Genomic DNA, 12,623 nt, shown 5'->3' on the forward strand with positions numbered 1-12,623 from the left:
ACGGGCAAGATGCCATCTCAAAGCATTTAATAAACAAAATAAACAATATAAAACTAAACTTCCATTAAAGTAGCACAAGGTGGTCTTGTGGGATAAATTATAAATCCCAAAATAATTTATTTTATGAGTACTTTCTCATATGGTGTGATTTTTCAGCTGCATAGTATGTAAGTGTTACAGCTCTGCAGGGAAAGGTATCCTGGCCATCGGAAGCCAGGAGATAGCTACAGTGCTGTTCAGGTGGGGGATGGTTTCCCGTGGGAATGCAGCAGTTCTGCTCCTCCCAGGGGAGCTGTTATAGCTCCACTCTGCGAAGGGAGTTTCCCCGCAGAAATGTAGCAGCTCAGCTCTGCTCCAGCAAAAGTTGTTACTTCTCTGCCAAACTCTACTCTGGTGAAAGAAGGTCTCACTTAAACCTCATTCAAGAGATTTATTGGGAGGGAGAAATACAGGAGAGTGGCCACCTCTGCTAGGGTGGAAAAGGCTGCTCCAAACTGAACAGGTACAGAGCTTATATAGGGTTTCTTAGGGGCAGTTTTCCAGGGTGAAGTTTTCAGGGTGGGAATTGATCTGATTTCCATCCCTGAGTTTGGACAAGCCCGGAGATTGGATGGAATTCATGCTTAGGGATTTGTTGGTTTTGTGCTCATGTATGGTTGGGTTTCCTGCTCAGGGACTGATTGGTTTTCATGCTGAGTTGGTCAGAGGCAGTGTATTTCTTTGGCTCTGGATTCAGGGCCAAAGTGTGTTTCTTTCACTGGCCCATTTACCCTACATAATAGCACAAATTATTTCATCTTCAAGTCATTTTAAAATTTGTATAGATGGCAATCTAATTCCAACCATGAGAGATCAGGTGGAGAACTTAAAGAGGCCCCAGATATGGCAGTTTTTAGATCCACCCAAGTTTGGACCTAGAAGGTGAAAAAAGGCCTAGGTAAAGGGTGAAGAAGGAAGGTAAATTACCACCAGGGGTAGTGGCTCCGAAGTCCCCTTTCTCTCTAAGCTTGCCCTGCTTCTGACACGTAAGTTACTGCTCATCCCTGCCAGAGAATGTGGAAGCCAGAACCAGAAAGCTGCATCCTGCACTCATGCTCTGGGCGCGGCTGTCAACGGGAGGCTCCAGCTCTAAAGGCAGAGGGATGGCAGTCACTGAGGGGCTGCTTGTCCATTGCCACGGGGACTGCAGTGAGCCTTTGACAGCAGGTCTTTCAGGATGCAGCAGCACTGGGTTTGGCGTCCTCTTTAAAATACTGGACGATGAAAGCTCAACGAGTGGTAGAAAAACTAAGGAGAAGAGAAAGGAGCAGATAAGATTTCCTCCCTGCTGGAATTCTAGGAGCAGTGTGACTTGGCAAGTTGGGAGCTGCTGTATGTTAGTATTCAAGGAAATAAGCAATAAACACGCTTAAGTTATTTTTTTCTTTTTTTAAAATTTTATAATTAATTTAATTTTACATATCAGCCACGGATTCCCCTGTCCTCCCTCCTCCTGATGCCCCCCTCCCCCCAATCCATCCCCCATTCTCCATCTCCTCCAGGGCAAGGACTCCCCTAGGGATTCAGCTCAGCCTGGTAGATTCAGTCAAGGTAGGTCCAGTCCCCTCCTCCCTTCACCCAGGCTGAGCAAAGGCTCCAAAAAGCCAACTAAAGCACTAAGGACAGGTCCCGGTCCCACTACCTGGGGGCCTCCCAAACAGTTCAAGCTAATCGACTGTCTCACTTATCCAGAGGGCCTGGTCCAGTTCCGTGGGGGCTCCTCAGGTATTGGTTCACAGTTCATGTGTTTCTGCTAGTTTGGCTATTTGTCCCTGTGCTTTTTCCAATCTTGGTCTCAACATCTCTCACTCATACAATCCCTCCTCTCTCTCACTGATTGGACTCCTGGAGCTCCACCTGGGGCCTGGCCATGGATCTCTGCATCTGCTTCCATCAGTCTGGATGAGAGTTCTACCACAACAGTTAGGGTATTTGGCCATCTGATCACCAGAGTAGGTCAGTTTGGACTTTCTCTCAACCATTGCCAGCAGTCTATTGTGGAGGTATCTTTGTGGATTTCTGGGGACCTCTCTAGCACTCTGCTTCTTCCTATTCCCATGGGGTCTTCATTTATCATGTTCTCTCTTTCCTTGTTCTCCCTCTCTGTTCTTGATCCAGCTGGGATCTCCCGCTCCCCTAAGCTCTCTTTCCCCCGACCCTTGCCCTTCATTATCCCACCTCACGTCCAGTTTGCTCATGTAGATCTCATCCATTTCTCTGTCGTTGGGCGATCCCTGTGTCTTTCTTAGGGTCCTCTTTACTAAGTAGCCTCCCTGGAGTTGTGAGTAGCAGTCTAGTCGTCCTTTGTTTTACATCTAGTATCCACTTATGAGTGAGTACATACCATGTTTGTCTTTCTGAGTCTGGGTTACCTCACTCAGGATGGTTTTTTCTAGATCTATCCATTTGCCTGGTTATTATGCTTATATTGTAAGGTCATATATTTATGTAGGTCTCGGTTCTTTTACTTTGCTCTATAGTGCCTAATTGTCCAGGATCAGAAAGGATTCAAGCTGATGTTTTATGGAAACTAGATAACCTTTGTTTTCTTGAGGATTAACTTGATTATTCCCAGTCTAGGGATAGGTTGCTGTCCCATCAAGGGTGTCCGTTCAGTTGATGTCTGTGACCTGTAGCCATTTATACATTCTACACTGAAGGAAATGTATTACATGCAATTTTAAATCTGGAAAATACAGAAACTTCATTTGACACAATACTTTAAAATTTAACACTCACTTGTTATTTTCCTCTCCCATTCTCCCTGAAGTAGTGCCAATGAATTGTTGCCCAAGAGGCAGTCAGCAGAAATAAGCAAGGAAAACTGATGCCTCAGTAAACCAGTGACTATATACCCAGACCTTGAATAAACAATTATTGGTTGAAAGTTATTAAAATACTGATTTTATTTTTTTTCTTTTAGGTGGGAAATGAGGAAAGATGAAACTCTGGAAGAGGAAGAAAAAACGATGCTGGAACATTTAAAACAAATCTGTAGCACACAGGACTCTTCTTCGTTAGACAGCACAGATGAACCGTAATCTGCAGAAAACGTCAACAGCTTTATTTTAGGAAAGTCTCCTGCAATGGAGGCTTTCACCGTCGTCAGAGGAACCTCACGTGTGCCCCTGAGTACAGCCGTCACCACAGAGGCTCTGTACTGAACAGGAACACAGAACGTTAAGAAGAAGAGGCTCCGTAATTTTTATATTAAAGATAATTTCAAATTCTTTCCCAATCTTTCTCCTTATCTGATAAAACTACTACCATCTCGTGTTCCCTTTGAATTATGTTTTTTTTTCTTCCCTTCAGTATTGAGGTATCTATGACAACAGGAAAAATGTTTGGAAATATTTTCCTTAGGGACTTCTTATACAATATTTAGATGTTAAGTTGATTGGAGCCCCCCAACCCCGGAAGTCATCTGAAAACTACAATTTGATTTGGTAGCTGTAGCCCAAGAACAGATCTTAATTGTCTTTAGTATTACTGATTGGACCCTTCCCCTGTAACCTCTTCCTCGTCCGCTTTATCTTAATCACAACCACAAGAAAGCAGTCTCCAGCACTATTAACTTCCGTCCTACGACGGCTTGTGATCGGTGTTGCCCTCCTCCTAAATACCATTCCACTCTTCCGCTTTCACCTCCTGTACCAAGTAGCTCCGATTCAGAAAACTCATGACATCCTTTTGACTCAAGCCAAAAAAAAAAAAAGGTAGTTTTTCCCAACCAAAAACCATCTTTATTTCAAAATTATGTTCAAAAGTTATCTATTGAATACCCAGATATTGAATACCAGCCGGGGATTGCACTACGTCCGGCGTGGGATATCTGAGGGAAAAAAAAAATCTGTGTATACTATGTTCTTATGTCTGTAACTTTATTCCTTTAAGATAAAATTCTATCTATACAGCTACAGCTCCATCAGGCATTCAAGACAAGAATAAATCTAGATACACAAAGCTCTTTATCCATCCACTTTATTTCTCTGGGATGAAATTCTGTCTGTATAGCTTCAGTTCCGTCCAGTTTCCTAGCTCATAGTCCTGCTAATGACTAAACTCCTATGCTACCAGCCTCATCTTTGTCCTCCATTTCCTTATTCTCCATTTCCACTACACTCTACTCCTGGCACTCAGAAAACTCTACCCTAGACCTGCTTACCCTCTACGGAATCTCTGTCTTCCTCTCTCTTCTCTCACCATTCTGTCTGTTTCTCAAGTTCTTCTTATACCTCAGTCCCCTCAGTCTCTGAGGTGTTCAGTTATAAACCCAAACCATAGTGATCCTCTGTCAGAGCAAGGTCACCAGGCTTGAATTCTTACAGGGTCATAAAGGTAGGTAAGAATTTTCCTCAGGCAGTGACTATCAGGCTTTCTTTTACAACCCAAAAGGGGAGTGGTAAAGGAGGAGGTCAACTGAGTGCTAATGATGGGTTAGTATATCAAAAAGGGGATCTATGTGCTCAGTCTACATTCCTAGAAGTGGTTAGGTAAGACAAGAAAGAAAAGTCTCACCCTAAATTGCACAAGAAATAAAGCTATCCCCCTGACCTGGAGACAGGTGTTGTTTCGTTTGACCTTGGACGCTTGATAGGCATTTTAGATAAATACACTGTTAGGAGTTCTTGGAAGCATGCATAGCATTACAAGAAAATCACTGTAGGAAACAGCTAATATACATACAAAAGCTAAAATATCACCAAGACTTCTTAAGCCATGGCTTGATCTTTGGAGAAGTCCTTGACTTTTCCAAGTAGTAGCTTTTGTGACAGTAGCTGAGTTCCCTGACACCTTCCTGAGGCTTGCAGCAGTTATCCTTCTCTACCCTTTATTATCTACAATGCCTGGTGTTGCTGTTGTTGCTTTATTCTCTTTTGGGGGGGAGGTCACCACCCAGCTCCCAAATAAATACATGGAAGCCTCATGAATGCCCGGCCTTAGCATGGCTTATTTCTAGCCAGCTTTTCTTAACTTACTATCCAGTCTGCCTTTTGTCTCTGGGCTTTCCCATTTCTTACTCCTGTCATCTTATACTCCCTCTTACTCCATGGCTGGCTGTGAGGCTGGGTGGCTGGCCCCTTCTTTTCTGGCTCCTTGATCTCTCTTGCTTTTTGAGCCTTCTTTTTCTCCTTTTGTTCTTTCTGTCTGCCAGCCCTGCCTATCCTTTCTCCTGCCTTACTATTGGCTGTTCAGTTCTTTATTAGACCATCAGGTGTTTTAAGCAGGCACAGTAACACAACTTCACAGAGTTAAACAAATGCAACATAAAAGAACGCAGCACATCTTTGCATTGTTAAACAAATGTTCCACAGCATAAACAAGTATAACATATCTTAAAATAATATTCTATAACAAATGCCTGGTATTTTTCTTATTTCCATTGCACTTGCACACACGGAGAAAGAGACGCACATACACACACACACACACACACACACACACACACACACAGAGAGAGAGAGAGAGAGAGAGAGAGAGAGAGAGAGAGAGAGAGAGAGAGAGAGAAGTGTTCTACCCTGCCTGCCAAGTACAATTATATATATTTAGTATGTCCTTCCTATCAGTGCCTGACATTATATTATAGAGACCCTAAAAGCCTTAAATATAATATGAAGTTTCCCTTTATAAACCTGAATATGCTAGGATTATTCAATGTGTGGGCAGTTAACAAAAGCAGCTGATGAAGTAACTACCATTGGAAGGAGATACACTGTGCACAAAGAACCGTGAGGACATATGGGAGAAGCCTCATGGTGAACCATGGACCATCTGACATCAAACATCATGTCTTCTGATGTTCTCACAAACTTAGTAAACTCTGTGTGCTCCCACATCCTGTGATCTTTATGAAATACTTGTAGCCACATAATTTCCTAAGGAAAGTACTCACATATTTTTCAAAGGCTGAGTTTAGTGTACAAAGGAGGTCACTGTAGAGAGTCTTACATTTTCACTTGCAGGAAATGAACAGCCATGTACCAGATCCCTGCTAAATAATACACTTTAAATTAAAAAAAAATAGACCATGAATTTGAAACAGAGCATGTAGTAGGGTTTAGATGGAGGAAAGGGGGAAAATGATATAATTATTTTATTCAAAAATAAATAATTTTGTAAAGAAAGTCCTTTAGTTGGCCTGGATAATGTGAAGCAAGTATTTTCAAATATGCCTTAACTAATTTTTTAACTAATTTTTTAAAATTCTATTGAAGTCATTTAAAAGTTAGAGAGTTTTACACAAAATGAACATTCCATTTAATCTTACTTGTAAATAGTAAAAAGAAAACTCAGTATAAAGCAGTTGATTGTTCCTCCAGCTATCTGATATCCAGCTGTCTGATATCCAGCTGTCTGATAGGATCCTGCATTAGTCTACATAACTATGATACAGTAGACAATAACTGAAGAGCCAAAATGAAAATAAATTGACCAGACTAAAAATGTTATAGCAGCTCACATATCAGTTGTCTCTATTAAGATGACATTTTAAAGCTCTTTTACTGTAGCTACACATTTGTATAGCAATCCTGAGAAGTGACTTCATTTCTTCAGAAAAAAAAGTTCTGTGTCTGTCATTTGAAAGAGAAAATGAGATGAGAGAAAACTTCTCTGAATTCTCTTCTGTGCTTCATCATTGAATTACAGTGATAACTTCTGAATGGTTTGTAATTGGGAATGTTAAATTATGTGATTGATTTGTCAGATAATTTTGACTTTCAGTGTCTTTAAGAATATGATAAGTAGTATCTCGAAGCAGTTGTTTCTCCCATTCGGCTTTGCATTTGTGTGGGTCGACGATGGGTCAGGATAGCATTGAGGCCTCACACTTTGTGACTCTTCAGATCCTGTTACACAGGCGGTATCTGCTGTGTTCTGGGCCACTGTATTTTATACAATGCAGAGTTTTTCATTTTATTATTGGTTTAGCAGTTTCTCCATAGAAATAGTATGAATTAGATTTTTAATTATGTCTATTTCAGATATCATGTATTTATGATCTCTATAAATATTCTTGTAGGAATACCAACTAAAGAATAGGAAAAATTTGTTTTTCTCTGTTAGTATGTGCTCACTCATAGCATAATGATATCCCTACATTCTCAGACCAAAAGGATGTTCAGCTAGTCTGTCATCATCTTTCCTTTCTTTATACTTGAACAATTGTATACTAGAAAATAGCCTTTAAAAAGGAAGTAAATCCTGCCACATATAACATTACAGATAAATGCAAGGACAGAATGCTAAAGACAAAAATTCAACAAACCAGGGACTTAAAAACACTGAGAAGCTAGAGAGATGCTCAGTGGTTAAGAGCACTCGATGCTCTCACTGAGGACCAGGCTTTGACCCCTAACACCCATATTGCAGATCAAAACCCTCTGTAACTCCAGTCCCAGGGTATATGATGCCCTCTCCTTGCTCCTGTGGGCACTGCATGCATGTGGTATACATACATACATGCAGACAAAACATCCATACATAGAAAATAATTTTGAAAACTTAAAAAATAAATGCTGTGTGATTCTACTTCTGTGAATATATGTTTTCTAATATAGTCAGATTCATATAAAAGAGTAGTGGTTCCTAGGAACAGGGGAAGGAGAAAGGGAGAATGTGTTTAATAAAGTTCCAGATTGGTTAAGTTAAAAGAGTTTTAGAGAGTCATTTACAACAATGAATATAGTTAATACAACCGAATCTATTCAAACTGGTTAGTAAAATAATTTTTTATTAGATTATTACCACTATTTAAACAGAATCTGTATCTGGAATGTCTGTTGACGATCCTTAACATGACACATGAAAGTTCTTGAATTTGAGAAGAAAGCTAAAATAGTATCTGGAGCATTGTTCTACACAATCAGGGAAGATATGTGCTTGACTTGTAGAAACACTCAAAGGCACTGTCTTATTGTTCTATCACTGTGAAGAGATGTCATGACAAGGCAACCTATTTTACAAGAAAGCATTTAACTGGGGTCTTGCTTACAGTTTTCTAGATCGAAATGGAGGGACAATGTTGGCACCAGAGCAGGAGCCGAGAGTCTGCATCTTGTTGACAAAACGGAGGAAGAGAGAGAGACTGTGCCCGGCACGGATCTTGAAACCTCAAAGCCTATCCCCAGGGACACACCTCCTCCAAAAAGGCCATACCTAAGCCTTCCTAAAAAGTCCATCAACTAGGGACCAACCATTCAAACGTATGAGCCCCTAGGGACCAATCTCATTCAAACCACCACCGTCACCATTAATAAAATAGCAAACTCTTCAAGGATCCACAGCACCTAAGCACTCTGAGAATCCTCTGACCAAAACATTGTAGTGAAGCTGGGTGTGTTGCTGTCCATCTACAATCCAAACATCCCATTGGCTAAAGCAGAGAGACTGGGCATTCAAGGACTGTGTGGAACACGCAGTAAGATGCTTCTTTAAACAACATGTGTCAGTGTCAGGTAAGGGTGCTGGCCTTCTGTCAAACTTGACAACTTCAGTTTGGCCCCTGTACCATGCACAGTAGAAAGAGAAAACCAAGGCCTATAAGTTGTCCTCTGACTCCCACCTGCCCACTATAGCACACACACACACACACACACACACACACACACACACACACACATAAACACTTGCAAATAAATACATGCAAAAATGAATAAAAAAACATAAATATTCTAACAAACAATGATTACTTTCAGTAACAAAAATATGCATTGGTTACTTATTGCTGCATATCAAAACCAGAATTTAACAAATCAAAACAACACATCTATTATGTCAAAGTCACTGCCTGAGCATATTTAGCTGAACTGTTTGCTGTGGCATTAGAAGGCTGTAACAAAGGTGCACCAAAGCTTAACGTGGAAGAATCCACTTCCAAGGTCATGTGGTTGTTGGCAATACTCATCACTTTGCAGGCTGCTAGACAGATGGCCTCGATGTCTTGCCAGCTACCGGTCAAAGGCTGCTGTCGGTTTCTTGCCATTTGAGTCTTCCCCAAATGGTCTTTCTTCCTTGGAGTCCACAAAGAAAAATGTCTTCTTGCAAGATCAATGTTATAGTCTTTTCTAACATAACAATGTATATTTGTTTCTTTTTATTACATTTATTAATTCACTTATTGTGTGCATACATGATGGACATGTGTGTGTGATGGTTCATGTCCATGAGATCATAGGACAACATATGGGAGTCTCAGGGACTGAACTCGGGTCATGAGGCTTGGCAGCAAATGCCCTTACCCACTGAGCCACCTCACCAGCCCAATACTATGAAGTTAATCACATATATTCTGTCATCTATAGAAAATCCTAATGGTTAAAACCATCACTCATCCCTCCCATGCTCAGGGAAAAAGAGTCACACGAAAGCATGAATGTGAGAATGATGGGAAGCACTCCAGAGTGTCTACCACGAGTTGGAATTTAGATACCGAAATATCCTGTGTGGGAAAGTGGAGGAACTGGCTTATAATGAAGAGCAGAGAGTCAGCCACTTGGCCATTTATCATGCAATTACCATCAGCCAAACTCCATGCCACTTTCACTATCACTGGACTACATAAGTATCATCTTATACACTCTCTACCTCCTTATTCATACTGGTGCTAGGATTCCTATTTGACAAATAGTGAGTTCTGAAGGCACAAAGAACTAATTCTAATTTTAAATAAAAATACACAGCAAAGGCTAGGCTTCCAATCACCAACTCTACTTCAACCATATGGTACTAATAGATGAAATATGGTGACTCTGCGGGCTGGTTGCACGCCCACCCTCCACCCCCACCCCTGTGGCAGCAATGACCCAGATCCATTTGAACATCCACCCTATCAACTTTCGATGGTAGTCGCCGTGCCTACCATGATGACCACGGGTGACAGGGAAGCAGGGTTCAATTCCAGAGAGGGAGCTGGGGAAACAAATAATTGTTAAAAAGAGCCCCCAAAACCAAATCCAAATCACAAATATTCACTAGAATAAAAACGAAATCCAACATTTCCAAAACCACACCCCTGGAACCACATTCCAACATGTTCCTTTGACACAAAGCCCCAATTAAAGTCTCATAATGATAATAATAATGTAAAGGCTCTGGAAGTGGCCATAAGGACAAACAGCAAATGAGTAAACATCCACAGGAGAAAAGCTGTCCATCAAGACCTGGACTTCCATTCTCACCCCATCTCAGCACAGTGGAAACTGCCCTGCACAGATACTGCAGCGAATCCCACAGGGTTCCCTCTACCCCAGCTCCAGTGGGTGGCCTTGCTTCAAGAAAGAGCAGGACTTCAGCATTTCTCACCCTGCCCCAGACTGCCCTCTGCTAAAACAAAGTCCTGGAAAAGTGATTCTGGAGGTGGGGATGCCATTCTTTGGCCCAGCCTCCATCCCTACAATGGAATCTCTGAGTTGGAATGTACTGAGAATTGTGGGCCATGATTACCTTGCCTTAGTTCAAGAGTTATGTCTGGAAGGTAATTTTCCTGTGAAGCCATGTTAATTAATTTTCTATTATATGGTTCATATTATCTAGTGTCCAAGAAACTTCTTGCTACCTGAAGCTACACCACTGTGCCCTTCTGGAAGTATTACTGCTTTTCACGTCTTGAGCCAGCTTGAAGTGTTTGATTTAATATAAGTAGTAAAGTTCTTTTCTTTATTAGACAAGGACACAAGTTCTCAATTTTGCTAGCCAAATTTTCTCACACCTGGAATTTTGCAGTCCTTTCTTGTTACTGTTTGTTAAAGCAGTGATGGTTTGTTACTGATTAGTGTGCATAAGATGGTGCATTTCCTTTGTAGTATGGGCTGGGAAGATGACTCTGAGTAAAGGCATATTGCATCCACAATAAGGAAACGGAGAGAAATAAATGTATACTTCTTAGTGCTCAGTTCCCTTTCTCTGTCTTACACAGTCCAGGATGCCCTGCCCAAGGAATGGTCCCACTCGTAATTAAAATGGGTCATCCTCCACCAAGATAACCCCCCACAGGCATGCACAGAGACTTATTTTCCAGATAATTCCACTTTCTGTCACGTCAACAATTAACACTAATCATCACACCCTTATAATAGTCATGCCACCATGACACCGACTAGCATGGCATACTGGCACAGTATGCAGGGTTCACAGCTATGTGAACTGTTGATGACCTTCCTTCCCCAGGGTCCTGTGTAGCACCTTCTAGGACTAAGAAAGTCAGCCAGAAGGGAAGAACTTCCATTTCAGTCTCACTTTGATTCCTCTCTATCTTGCAAACAAAGTATAAGGTATCTTCAAGAGCAGGGGCTTTTAATTTTGTAAAGATTTATTTGATTTTTAATTATGTGTTTGTATGTGGGCACTTGCGTGTGAGTGTGGGTGTCTGTGGAAGCCCTGGAATTGGAGTTACAAGTAGTTGTGAGCTTCTAAGTGTGAGTGCTGGAAACTGAACTTGAGCTCCCTGCAAGAGGAATACATACTCCTAAACACCATCTCTCCAGCCCTGTATGGTCTTATCACTAGCTGTGGTTGGAAACTAGGGGTGTGGTGATTACCTAAACTACTGCGAGGGCCTGGGGGACCTCAGTAGTGAACACTCACAGGGAGGTACCATAACATCAGGAAAACATGTTAAGATTTAATTAATTTTAATTGCATGTCTATGATTATGTGTGAGTGTGTGCAGCTGAATGGTGTTCACACAGAGATCAGGAAAGAATGTTGGATCCCCAGAAGCTGGAGTTAGCAGAATCCAGCTGACATCATTTTACAAACCAGACCTGGGTCTTCTGCAAGAGAGGTATGCAGTGGTAGCTGCTGAGCCATCGCCTCAGCCTCTCAGGAGAACTGGGATTTTCCCTTTCCTTCTGTTGGGAATGTGATTTCTCTCACTGAAGCCACATACGTGATTAAAATGTGCCAGATACAGAGAGCATACACTGAATTTGACAGTACAAAACTTGAAATCTGGGTTCTTGGTGATTATGGAGTCATGGAATTAGGTCTGAGTTGCCTACATTTATGAGAAATGAAACTTCTGTTTTGTTCAAACCAAGCTTATGTGGAGCATTCTATCAATAAGAGCCAAATCTTAACATTGTAGCAAAGACATGAAGTAAGAAGAGTTAATACTGCAGAGCAGAGCTAGAGAGGTTACATGGTGCCCTGAGGATGAACAAGTGAAAATGACTTAAGAAAAATGGAAATGAACTAAACTTCAGTCTTCACCACTTTCTGCTTCCCAACTGCAGATGTAGAGTGACCAACTGGCGTAGGCACCAGCTAACCAGTCTTCCCTGCCGTTGACGGACCGCATCCTCAGCTGGCGTAGTCACCAGCTAACCAACCAGTCTTCCCTGCCTTTGATGGACCATACCCTCAGCCAATGAGCAAAACCAACCTTCCTTCCTGGATCTGCTTTTGTTGGGCATTTTATCATCATACCTATGAGAAAAGTAACTGATACCGTTTACGTCTATCTGTAATTTGGGAGCATTTTTGGCCATTGTTACTTCTAATAATCCTTCTGTTTCTGTTTTTTCTGATGTTCCCCTTAGAGCAATGGTTCTCAGCCTTCCTAATGCTGCAACTCTTTAACACCG

At 41.5% G+C, this 12,623-nt stretch overlaps 1 long non-coding RNA gene across 1 annotated transcript; it reads left to right on the top strand.

Moving 5' to 3' along the window:
- The first annotated feature begins 399 nt into the window (after window positions 1–399).
- LOC131901632 (uncharacterized) lies at window positions 400–3,317 on the top strand. The gene is made up of 2 exons (XR_009376813.1): window positions 400–502; window positions 2,963–3,317. It is a non-coding gene; the product is annotated as an uncharacterized LOC131901632 (long non-coding RNA).
- Window positions 3,318–12,623: the final 9,306 nt, after the last annotated feature.

This window comes from Peromyscus eremicus, unplaced genomic scaffold (assembly GCF_949786415.1).
Source record: "Peromyscus eremicus unplaced genomic scaffold, PerEre_H2_v1 PerEre#2#unplaced_165, whole genome shotgun sequence".
NCBI classification, from domain to species: Eukaryota; Metazoa; Chordata; class Mammalia; order Rodentia; family Cricetidae; genus Peromyscus; species Peromyscus eremicus.